Below are 12,743 nucleotides of genomic sequence, written 5' to 3'. Positions count from 1 at the left end.
AGGTTCCCTTAATTCCCTTTTTTCTCCACTTTGCTCACGCAGGGAACCTTGTTTCTCCACTTTGCTCTGGCTGTTGCCTCCAGCTGCATCAGGAGCTGGGGATTTCTTCCTTTTTTTTTTTTTTTTTTTTTTTTTTTTTTTTAAATATCCAACCTCCTGAGTTCCTGATCTGTTTTAAATGTCCAGTATTAAATTCCAGTGAAGTGAAGTACCCCCCCAACTTTTTTTTTGTTCACTCATGTTGCTGAGAAGCTGACTGTCTGCTTTCTTGGTTTCTTGCCACAGAGCAGCCAGGAGAGGGATCTACTCTATTCTACCATCTTGAAACTCCTATGTATGTATTTCTATATATAAAGAAAATATACCTATCTAAACCATATAATTTCCTATAGTCCTATAATACTTTACATGGAAATTTCTAAATGCTAGTTGCTGTTCTTACATAAAGAATTAATTTTTCTTCATGTAAAAAGAATATTGTTACTCTTCAGATGGTAACTTTAAAATTAGCAAAATAAGGGACAAAATATAATAAAATGTTGATTTAATGATTTATGGATTATACACATGCTCCTTCTTTGCTCCAGAAACTATGAAATTTCAGGATATATACTCTTCTGCAGTCTTAGAGATCTCTATTTAGCTAAATATTTTGTTTCTAGAAACTATGATTAGGATATATTAAAAATATGATTAAGATACCTTTAAGATTTCTTTTTTTTTTCTTAAACTTTGAAAAATATTCCCAAGTTCTGAAAACATTCCAGTTAACTCCCTTTTAAATTAGATGATTCATTCACCTACTTATAAAACAACTATTGAGTTTCTGTTATGAGCAAGGGATACTTTTAACATTTGAAATTTTGGACTCAAATATACTTTGTTGAAACAAAATATTATCAATTAATGCAAGAATTTATTTTTCAAAACAGAGAAAAGAAGGAATCTTATTTAGGACCTCATTTTTTTCATGTAACCTTGCTTGTTTTGTCTTCAAAATTTTTCCTTTATTGATTACTGTTTTAGTTAGCTGTTTTGCTGCTGTGACCAAAAGACCTGACAAGAACCATTAGAAGAGGAAAAGTTTATTTTGGGGTTCACAGTTTCAGAGGTCTCAATCCATAGATATCTGGCTCCATTCCTGGGGGCTTGAGCTGAGGCAGAACATCATAGTGGAAGAGTGTGGTGGAGGGAACACACTCCAAGAAGCAGAGAGACACCCTTCAAGGACAAAATATATACCCTAAAGGCATGCTCCCAGAGCCCCCTCTCCTCCGGCCACACCCTACTGCCTACAATTACCATGCAGTAAATCTTTATCAATGCACTGATTAGGTTAATTAAGACTTTCATAATCCAGTCATTTCACCTCTAAACTTTCTTACCTTGTCTCACACAGGAGCTTTTGGGGGACACCTCACATCTAAACCATAACAATTATTCCCCAGACTCTGCTAGGTACTAAATGTTCCATATACTTTGATTTTGATTGGTCATTTCCTCACTCCCTTGTTATTTCTTTGCATTCTAGCTAAGTGGTAGAACTCCTCATATAGCCCACCTTTCCCCACTCACATAGTACATTGCTGCTGTTTTGTAATCTTTTGTAGTCATGCCTTTGTTCACCAATTTATTACATTAGTCATGATACCGCTGGTTTTAGGTGATGAGTTCTGCTTCCTCGAATGTTGACGTTTGAACATTAGAGAAGTTCCAAGGCAAGCATAGAAAGCAGGTTTTATTTAAAAAGTAGTAACACAGACTTCTCCCGGGAAGTACAAGGGAGACATAGTTGGTATCCTGGTAGCCCAAGTTGTGGGAGCAGCCTTTTCCTTTTATATATATCAGCTTTCTTTTTTCTTCTGCCCTCTTCCCCCTTATCTCTCTCCTTCCTGTGTAAGTGACTAGGACCAGGAGATGCCTGTGGGATGGTCAAAAGGTGAGAAGCTGATGGGAAGGGGGAAGGGCCACATGGAATGATCCAGGCAGGAAGCCACCCAGGGGGCATTCATTAACAATTCCCTTGTCTTCTACTTTTGGGAGGAATAGTATAGGTGGGTAATCTTGGTAATCAAAGGGCTCTGGGGACATTAACATTTCATTCTTCCAGAAGTGGTCTCCAACTTCCTGGATCCAAATCAGCTTCCATTTACTCCATTTGATCAGATCACCTATCTACAGTAACCACCTGTCTTTATTTCTGGCTTCCTCCTATTAGGTTCTCAAAGTAGCCCTATAAGTAGTCTTTGCTTTAGTGTCTGTCAAAATCTACCTACCCAATAGTTGAAAACCAATTACATCTTTCCACAAAAGGCAGATTAAGTCATGTTATTTCTCTGATTAAGAACAAACAACCACAATTGCCTCAAAACAACAACAAAAAAACACATATGTATGCTTCTACATTGCCTCTCTCTCTCTCTCTCTCTCTCTCTCTCTCTCTCTCTTTCTCTCTCACTCTCTCTCTCTCTTTCTGTGATAGTAACCCCCGCCCCAAGACAGTACCACTAAAATCTTTCTAAATTGCACCTGGAATCTTATTTCTAAAGTCTTGCCGGTCTGTCCACTATTTCTAGTTGAATAGTTTCAATCCCTATTCCATGATTACAGGGAATCCTAGTCTTATGGTTTGGATGTGAGGTGTCCCCCCAAAGCTCACATATGAGACACTGTAAGAAGGTTGAGAGGAGAAATGATTAGGTTTTGAGAGTCTTAACCTAATCAGTGAATTAATCCCTGATGGGATTAACTAAGTGGTAACTGGAGGCAGCCAGGGTGTGGCTGGAAGAGGTGAGAACTGGGGCGTGAATTTGGGATATATATTTGTATCAGGCAAGTGGAGTCTCTCTGCTTCCTGATTACCGTGATGTAAGTTGATGCCCTCTACCACCCTCTCCCGCCATGATGTTCAACCTCACCCTGAGCCCCAAGGAGGAATGGAGCCAGCCTTCTATGGACTAAGACCACTAATACTGTGAGCCCTCAACAGAACCTTTCCTCCTTTGCAGTTGTGCTGCTCAGGTCATTTAGTCACAGCAGTGAAATAGATGAGTAAGACACCTAGGCTGGAAAAGCATCAGAATAAGAGCATAGAACTTTGATGTTTTTTCTCAATTTCCTCCCTGAAACAACATCTAAAAATGAATAACCTTCCTGTTGGTTATTCAACTCTGCACTGTGGAAAGATGATTTCATCTGCTAGAAAGACATCTTTCCCTAACCTCCTACAGAATTTCATTCTTTCATTATAGCATTATCACAGTATGTCTTAAACTTTAGTAAATTATATGTTTATGAATTTTCTATTAATATGCAGCTCATAGAGAACAGCAAGGGATGTTTTAATTTTATTCTATTTTTCAGAATGCCTAGAATATACTGAAGATACTTAGGCTAAAATTGGAGCAAATATCTTTATTAGATTATCTACAGAAATTAAAATATAATAAACTGTGCCTGTAATGTACTTACTATAATTTTTAGATTTCATGCAGAAATTATATATGGGAAAGATTCAGGGATTTGTTTTAATAACCCCACTCCTGCAAATGGGACAGCTAATGCTATTTATTAAAGTTATGTTAGAGTGTGATGGAATAGAAAAATAATTTATTTTTGTTAGAAAGTTTATCTGGCTCTATTTTGATTATTTCTATACATATCTACTATTAACTAGAACATATGCTACACTAAACAAATGACAAGATACAATTTAAATTTAAAACCATTGTGAGAGACCAGCACACACTTACTCATTAGAATGGCTTTAATCAGAAAGACTGATGCAATCAGAGTTAGCAAAGGTATTTCTGTTTGAAGGGTGTGTATAGGCTTTAATATTTCAAATTGCTGTTTATCTAATGAACTCTAATTGCAATTGTAGAATGATAAGTTTTATTGACAACTCAGTAGAATTTGGGGTTCATATTTTGAATGTATGTGACATTAGAATAATTCAATTTTGTTACATATAAAATTTATTCTTCAATGTATTAGAAAAATAAATAAAGAACAATAAGAATCTGATCTTTTCCCACTAATAGAATTTAGACATTCCTTTAGGCCCCATGAGGACACATGCATGGCAGGGGACTGGGAAGTCCTGTTTCTGCATATGGAGACACCTGGCTTTTGGAAAGTATCCAATAACTGAGCTGACGTTATCATGTATCATTATGAAAGAGACTTTTTTCTCTTTTCCATACGGAAGTAGTGTATTTATTTGATCCATTTACCATGTACATAACAAAAGTGTACATTTTCAAAGGAATTCAGAGTCAGGAATATCTTTTTAGCAAAATAAGATCTACCAATGACTCAGTCTCTCTTGCCTCAGAAATAAATGTTATCAAAATGTGCATAATAGACCACTTAGTTTAAGGAGGTGTGGAATTCAGCAGATACTAACAGAAGAATTACAACACATAGTCTAGTTTTTGTGTTCATTCATTTTGGTGGAAGATCATGCTCCCAGATATGGGCATGCAAATCTCCTACTCCCTGATAAAAATCCATCATTGAACATAGACAATAAGTAAGCAAATAATCTGTACAAATCTCAGAAAGTACAAGTAAGGTCCATAATCAAATTTCTCAAGCTCCCGATGAATTCATATATATATTTTTTTCTGTTTGCACATACTGAGGATTGAACTTAGGTGTGCTTTACCACTAAGCAACATCCCCAGTACTTCTTACTTTTTTGTTTTAAGACAGGGCTTTGCTAAGTGGCTGAGGGCCTTGCTAAATTGCTAATGATGCCCTTAAACTAATATGTATCTGAGTATGTTTTTATTCTCTTAGCTAATGAATACAGATAAAATCTAATTTATCTTTTATTTGGTTTTATAGGATGGGAAAGCTCAGGCTGGAACTAAATTACTAATGGCCTCGGTGAATGTGCCAGAAAGTCTCAGGGAGAAAAGTTAGGCTTGGGGGAAGATTTTATTGTGAAGTGATACTCTGCAAACCACTGTTCTTGTTCAGAAGTTGATGATGAAAGGTCAAATTTCTTCTTATTTATTTAGGTTTTAATCGCAGGCATTCTGTTGAAGGAGAGCTTCTGCTCTGAATGGTCAGTTACACTCATACTTATTCTGTTGTCCAGCTGCCCATCTGTGCCTGAAAGATTTGAGTTAGTGACTCTCTGCCACATAGGATGACCCACTTTTGAAATAGGTTACTTTATCTTCAAAATCCTGAGCTCATTCTGATGCCTTGGAGGCTTTGCAAATGCTGGTAGGGATGCCATCAGCTGGATATTTCAGGGTCCTTGTATCAGTAGAAGAACAGAAAAGAAAGAGAACTCTGGTATATTTTGAGTTCATAGGATTTATGGGGACAACTAACAGCCTCTATTTCCTCTATGCACTGCCATTACTATCAGTAAAAGGAAAAGTATTTCCATTATACACAAAATGTACTGTTCAAGTCTATAATCCCTATGAGGGAAGAGACTAAGTTTTCTCCACTGGCCAGGGGAATTGAAATAGCTGAAAATCTAGAAAAAAAATTGAGAAGCTAGAAGGTAGTAATTATGGAGGGAGCAGGTAGTAAGATCCCTGGCATGGCAAAAAATAGGGTTGTTAGATTATATTTTATGTTAGTTTTACTCCTTTTACCAGTAAGTACCAGTAAGTATATTTGGAAATCATAAGAAAAATCAACTGCCAGGTTTTCCCTTTTTCTACGCAGTATTCATTTAGTTAATTTTTCTACCATTTGGTTCATCAAACAAAATTGGCAAGAAAGTTGGAATGGGAAAGTCCTGAACCAAATAGTCAGCAACTGGCTTACAGGTTGCAAACTGGCACAGTGCATTCAGTTTAGTGGGATCACTATGAAAATGGAAAGGAATTGGCATTGTCATGTGACAATGAACACTAAGTCTTAAAAACTTTCTTCAGATGTCTCTAAAATGCCTGTAACTTCCTTATTCAATAGCTGAATATGACTTTTGAGTTGCAAAAGAGGGATAATTCCATAAACTCAAGGCAACTTTATATGGAAGTACAATGAAGTCCTGATGAATGGAAGGGCCAGGGAAATCAGTCAGTGTTCTCCATTTGAATGTATAATTTTAGGAAAAAGAAAATGTGTGATCATTAAGTTCAAAATTGTTTGTTCAGAGGTTACTCATATAAGCTCAGTATAAAGAATTCTTATACATAGCTGTGCTGCTTAGATGATTCCTATTCAACTTCAGGTTGTACTAGCAATGAGCTTCAATTGTTGCAAATAATATAAGTATAGCTTTTCCTTGGATCCTCAACAACCTGGTCAGGAAGTTCCTGGGAATACTGATGAGCAACACATGAGAAAGAAAATATGTCCTAAAGCAGTTGTGAATTCTTCCTACTCTGTTACAATGTCCTGGAGAACAGGGATTATTTTGTTTTCTGACATTGTCTTTTTTTTCTGTGCACAGTTTCAACTGACTTGTAGTAATGAGCCTATTAAAAATGAAAACACATTGCACAATGTAAGAAGATTTACTGCTTCAACATTTGTCAAATTTTACAATGAAAATAAGGGCTAGAGATCAGGAAATGACTGTACTTAAGAATAAATTCACATGAGAAGAAATGTAAGGAGAGATGAGAAAAAGCAAACTCTAGTGGGTACTTTGTAATTTATATTTCTTGACACAATTTTAATAGTTGATTTCAAAAATCACCTTATATAGTAATTACTCTAGTATGTAAACTTTCCGCTTATTATCTTCTGTATAAAAAGAACCTGATACACAAAAGAGTCTCCTGCAAAGCTGGGCTCAGTGGCTCAAGTCTATAATCCCAGCAGTTGAGGAGGCTAAGGATTACAAAATCAAGTCCAGCTCAGCAATGTTTAGCAAAGCCCTAGGTAATTTAGTGAGAACCTGTTTCAAAATTAAAAAAAAAAAAAAAAAAAAAATTAAAAGGAGCTGGGGATATGGCTCAGTGGTTAATCACCCCTGGCTTCAATTACCAGTACCAAATAAATAAATACAATAAAATAAAAAATAAATTTAAAAAGCCCCCCCCAAAAAAATTTAGAATAATGAACAAAAGGAAGAAATAAAAAGTTAAAAGGAAAGAAAAGTGATGAAAACAAGAACGAAAAATAAGGGAAATTTCTATGGAAAAGAAAATGTGAGAACAAATTCGTCATAAAGAAGCCATACTGGGGCTGGGGTTGTGGCTCTATGAGAGCGCTCACCTAGTGTGCATGAGACTCTGAGTTCCACCCTCAGCACCACATAAAAATAAAATAAAGGTATTGAGTCCACCTACCACTAAAAAAAAAATTTTTTTAAACAAAGAATCTATACTACATGCAATTCCTTATAACATTTGGACTTTCATAATAGTAAATATATTCACACACATATGCATATACACACATATAGACATATATGGGTTGTAACTGGCAAGGAGAGAGAAATAGGAAGAATGATTTTAATATTGGAAACAAATATTTGATCTCTTAATTTGCAATATATTAATACTGATTTCTGTATGAGGCAATTTGTACAACAGAGGTAGAGTCATTCTGCTTTCTGACTCATTTGAAGTTTTCATTTCATCTACCATATTTACTTTAAAATTTATAGGAAAAAATATTTTCTAAGGTGAGCTTAGTTGCATGGCAGTCATGTGTGTTTTTTATTATGGTAGATATGGAAGGATTGGGTGTCTTGGATTTAGAAAATCTTTCACTGCTCACTCCTAATCTTAATTAGTTACCTGCTACACTTGCTTATTTCCACACTATCGCCTGTCTTTTCCACTCGGTTGCCTTATAGTGACAAGCAGTGATGCTACATGCTTGCCCAGGGCTTTACTTGTCAAATCCAAGTCACAGAAAGCATAGCACCTTGTTTTGGATGGAGCTGGATAAGAGAAATCTCGTTTTTCTCTTCTTTCTGTTAACAGCTAGCTTCTTTGAGGGTGGGGGCCATCCTTTTTCAAACTGAATATAAAAATCAGGAATGTTGCAACTAGAAACGGTCAGCTTGCAAAGCCTAAACCAAATAAATTATTAAGCTGTGGTGGCGTAATAAACAGCATGTTGGAAATACAGGGACTTATTTTCTCCCTTTATTAGATTTGGCCCAAAAAAGGATAAATTTAAACTATACCTCTCCTGGGAAAAGGAGTGGTTTCTTGTTTTGTCACTGTACTGGTCTTAGAAATCTATGTTAAAATAATAACTTGTTTAAAATACGCATCCAACACTTGGTTAAAAAATATAAAAATGTTGATCAGTAAAAATTTTGATAGTACCTAAACACACACACACACTCACACACATTTAGAATTATACAATTCTATAGAACAGTAATTTAATTTTATAACATTTGTTTTTGTTATGTCTTGATATGATAAATCATGTGGAGTCTCTGATTCCATTTTATGTTCCTTTTTAAAATTGAGTTGAAAATGATGGCATTGAGATGCAAGTACAGCATTGTGCAGCTAGCGTGGCATATCCACATGTATTAACTTTACAGTTAAGCTGGAACAGGGTGGATGAATTGAGACATTTCAGAGAGGTTGCCAAGTTACCATTGTTATAAAGTTAAAAATGTTTAGCAAGAACCCAAGATCTGAAAACCCTTCTTCAAACTGTCATTTGTAAATAAGATGAGGTAGCTTTGTTCAATCAATCAACCATCAATTATACTTGAGTTTTTAGAATTTGCTTTGGAAAATATTTATCTTTCCATTTGACCGTGCTATTCAGCAGTCTAGCTATTTAATTCACAAGTTATTTGGTTAACTACCCCAGTTAACTAGAGAACTGAGCAGGCTCTTAAGCTGTCAACTAAATTTTTGTGGTTGCTGAAGCTTTCTTGTATACCAAGGATTTACATTAATAAAAGTGTAGCCAGGTGTGGTGGTGCATGTCTGTAATCCCAGTGACAGGAGACTGAGCAGAAGGATCACAAGTTTGAGGCTGACCTTAGAAACTTAACAAGGAAGGCTCTAAGCAACTTAGTGAGATCCTATGTCAAAATAAAAAATGAAAATGGCTGGGGATGTAGCTCAGTGTTGAAACACCCTGGGTTCAATCTCCAGTACAATATATATATTTATTATATCTACCTACATCCATATGTGTTATCTATATATCTATATGAATAGCTCTCTCTCTCTCTCTCTCTCTCTCTTTCTCTCTCTCTCTCTATATATATATATGTATGCATACACACACACACACATATGACTTTATTTTGTTATATGTGGCTATTTCTTGGATATCCACCAGGTAAGAGCTATAATACTTGGCAAAGAAGAAACAGTGTTTAGCATGAAATCATGGACGCTGCTAACATGGAACTAGAAGTATGCAGATATTAAAATAACAAACAAAAGTCATTTTGCTTTGTTCAATTGATGCAGAATTCTGCATATTTATAGAGTGTAGTGTAATATTTTAATATGTATATAAAATATAAAATGATTAAATCAGGTTAATTAACATATTCATCACCCGAAACATTAATCATTTCTTGGGAACATTCCAAATCCTTTCTTCTAAATATTTGACACATAATAGACTCCTGATAACCAGAGTCAGTTTCTTGTGCTACAGAACACTAGAACCTATTCCTCTTTCCTGCCTGTGTTTTTTATCCAATAAGTAGCTTCTCTCTAACATCCCCTTCTCCCAACCCTCTCTGACCTCTTGAAACTATTTTTCTTTTTATTAAATGTTTTATTTGACCTTTTAAGTTTTACAGAACAGTATTGAAGCTATTTTTCTTATCTTTACATCAGTGAGATCAACTTAATTAGCTTCAACGTATGATTGACATTACCTGGCATTTGTCTTTCTGTGCCTGACTTGTTTACTTAGCATCATCTCCTTCAAGTTCATCCACTTGGACACAAATGTCAGAATTTCATTATTTTTATGGCTAATTAATATTTTTTAAATAATATTTCATTGTGTTTATATATCATGATTTCTTTACCCTTTACTGATAGACACCTACTTTGATGCCATATCTTGGCTACTGTGAATCATGCTACATAAAACATGAAGATGCAGATATTTTTTCAGCTTACCAATCTCCTTTCTTTTGCATGACTAGTTATAAATAGTAGTAAGATTGGTGGGTCATACGATTGTTCTATTTTTACTTCTTTAATGATCATCTTTAAGGCTTTCCATAATGACTATATTAATTCCCATTCCCACCAACAGTGGATAAGGGTTCCCTTCTCTCTTGTCATCTTTTGTCTATTTTACAATAGCCATTCTTCCTAAAGTGAGCTGATATCTACTGTGGTTTCGATTTGCATTTCCCTAATTCTTGGTGATGTTGAGGACATATACCAAATATAATTTCTATGCCTTTCTTTAGGAAATGTCTATTCAGGTCATTTGCCTGATTTTAGTGGGAATATTTATTTGTTATTTTTATTTTTTTAAGTAGAGAGTAGTTCAAATTCCTAATATTATAAATATTATATATAAATATACATTAATTATAACATGTGTAATATATATTAAATATTAATCCATTGTCAGATGAATAGTTTGCAAATATTTTCTCCTTTTCTGCAGGTTGTCTCTTTACTCTGTTCATTGTTTCCTCTGCTGTCCAGAAGCATTTTAGTTTGATATAATACCATTTGCTTGTTTTTGCTTTGTTTCTGTGCTTTGAATTCTTATCCCCCCCCCCCAAAAAAAAATCTCTAAACTATAACAGACTGGCTAATACACTATATATAGAGAGAGTCTATTCAATGAAAATATTTTTGAGATTATTCCATGTTCTCTCTGGGTCTCTAATTCATGAAACAGAATAGTTATGTAATAGTTAAATAAAATATAGATATTATAAACCAAGATGAGGTGCCTAAGAAAATATAACCAGCTCTTAATTATATGGCTCTATATATCTTCTGTGTTTTTTTGAGGAATATTGAATCATTTTAATTTGAAAGTACTATTTTTTTAAAAGAAAATATAAAATTTCTCATATACTTCTTTTCCAAATCCACCAGGATAATTCTGGTACTTTGTATCTGCATGTATCATCCCAATATTAAATCAAAGGGATAGTATTTGGAGAACTAACATAGAGAGGTATTGATTGTGTTCTTGTTTTGGTTTTTCAAGAAGAAGAACACTAAGGAATAAAGAATATTTGTTCATTAAAAATGTCAAAAACTTAAGTGAAAAAAAAAGTTTATTTCCATCCTCCCAGGCAGGAACTTCAACAAATATGATCATTCCAGAGAATGATTCCGCTGCTTTTTGAGTTTATGGGTATTAGGATTCTCATATAGTTAAGTCACTATAGGGAAATGTTAAACTGCTAATTGAAAATATGCAGATCAAAAACCTTAGCAATCTTTAGTCTGTCAAATGAGTTACAATGTTGTGATAGATAGACTAAAGCCAGAGACATGAATACCTACGCCTCAACAATTCCACTCTTAGGTATATACTAAGCAGATATATATGTTCACCAAAAATATGTCCATGAAGATTTATAAAAGATTGGATGAAATAGAATATATTCTCAGTTCAGCCTAAACCAACATGAGTCCCTCCATCAATGTTCTACCAGCTTTTATTACCACATTGTTTACCGAGTACAAAAAATATTCATTTTTTTTGTACAGTCTATCATTATTTTTCATTATATGTAGTGTTTTATTAAACAGTGATTGAGTATGGGCTATCAAGTCAAACTTCTTAGATTTAAATTTCACCTACAGTGCTCATTAGCTGTATAAATTTAACCTCCAAGCAAAACTTTTTGCAAAACGGGAAAGTACCAAAAACCTAAGATGGCTATGAACATTGAATAATAGTTGCTTTGCCCTTACGATAGTGCTGCCCATAGTAAATACTCAAAATAATTATTTTAATTATTATAAACTTTATTGACAAATACAACACAAATGTCTATTTGAGGCTATGATATATAGAAGAAAAATTGTAGTGAAAGAGTGCAGACCATTGTAAGGAAGAGCTCCAGATCTGAGTTCCTGCTCTTTCAGAGTGTTCGTTATCATTATCTCTCCCATTCAAGATATTCCCATTTTAAATAGGATTAATAAGTTCCATTTTGTAGGATTAAAATGTGAGAATAACTAAGATAAAATATATTACAGCGTTTATTGTGCAAAAGATTGAAAATTGCAAAATTCCTTCTGTTATAGTTAACAACATCCTGTAGAAACTTACAGGTGATTTAAATGTTAAATATTTATTTTTCTTTTGATATTCCTCTTTACTAAGTTTCCTGATCAAATATATTTTGCTTTTACCATGAAAGCCAATGACATGGACTCAGAGACTCTAGGAAATATGTGGGATAAATACACTCACACAGGAGAAACTTTTTCTTAATCCTCTATTTTTCCATGATATTTTGAGGATCTTGAGATTGACCCATAAAAATCACAGGATCAGATTTCAAGAGTATAATTTGTGAATATAGGATTGCCAAATATTGCTAAATAGATCATTAAAGTACTGGCTACACATAACAGAATAAGTAGAACCATAAATACGAATTAGAAAAACAGAAAAGAAAACCCAAAGAATGAAAATCAAGCGTGTGGCATGAAAACTATACAATATGAATACAGATATGATTTCTGTTATCAGTTTGCATTTTTGTCTTGATTCATTCAGAGACGAATGGAAAAGAATGCTGGATAAAAATCTTTGATCTGCCTACTTTGGGAAAAAGGTAAAAATAGATACTATAAAGTAAACGTTGGACAACATAATCA

The sequence above is a fragment of the Sciurus vulgaris genome, assembly GCF_902686455.1.
Source record: "Sciurus vulgaris genome assembly, chromosome: 12".
NCBI classification, from domain to species: Eukaryota; Metazoa; Chordata; class Mammalia; order Rodentia; family Sciuridae; genus Sciurus; species Sciurus vulgaris.
The sequence above is the reverse complement of the archived record's forward strand: the minus strand, read 5'-3'. Positions refer to the sequence as shown.